This window comes from Bison bison, unplaced genomic scaffold (assembly GCF_000754665.1).
Source record: "Bison bison bison isolate TAMUID 2011002044 unplaced genomic scaffold, Bison_UMD1.0 scf7180017864349, whole genome shotgun sequence".
In the NCBI taxonomy this organism is placed as follows: Eukaryota; Metazoa; Chordata; class Mammalia; order Artiodactyla; family Bovidae; genus Bison; species Bison bison.
This window is the reverse complement of record NW_011494921.1, coordinates 403,344-403,800: the sequence shown is the minus strand read 5'-3', so window position 1 is coordinate 403,800 and position 457 is coordinate 403,344.

Here is a 457-nt window from a genome sequence, read left to right as displayed (position 1 = left end):
GATCGATTGATTGGTTGAATTTCACTCTCTGATTGATTTAGAAGAACTACCAGACTGCCTTCCCCAGCAGCTGCACCATTTTACTTCCAGCAGGTTAGGAGAAAGCACGTGTGTGTGGGCTCCAATCCTCTCCTCACCAAGCACTCAGTACTGCGCCTGCTCCAAGTCTGCAGTCCCAGCACAGCGCCCACTCACAGGAAGCCTCACCCACCTCAGAGTCCCAGAAGCACAGGGATGGAGACACGAGCTGGAGGAAGGGGAGACCTGTGTGCCTAAACCGGAAAGATGATTCCTGAGCTCAGCCCTGCTGCTCTTAGGGCTCCTCCTGGTTATGTGTCCTGACCCCCGAATGACACTGGAGGTCAAAGACCCCAGAGCTGAGACTGGGTGGGCTGAGCGAGGATGGAGTCTGCTGGAGTCTAACGGCAGAGCTGAGTCTAAAGAAGAAGGAAATAAG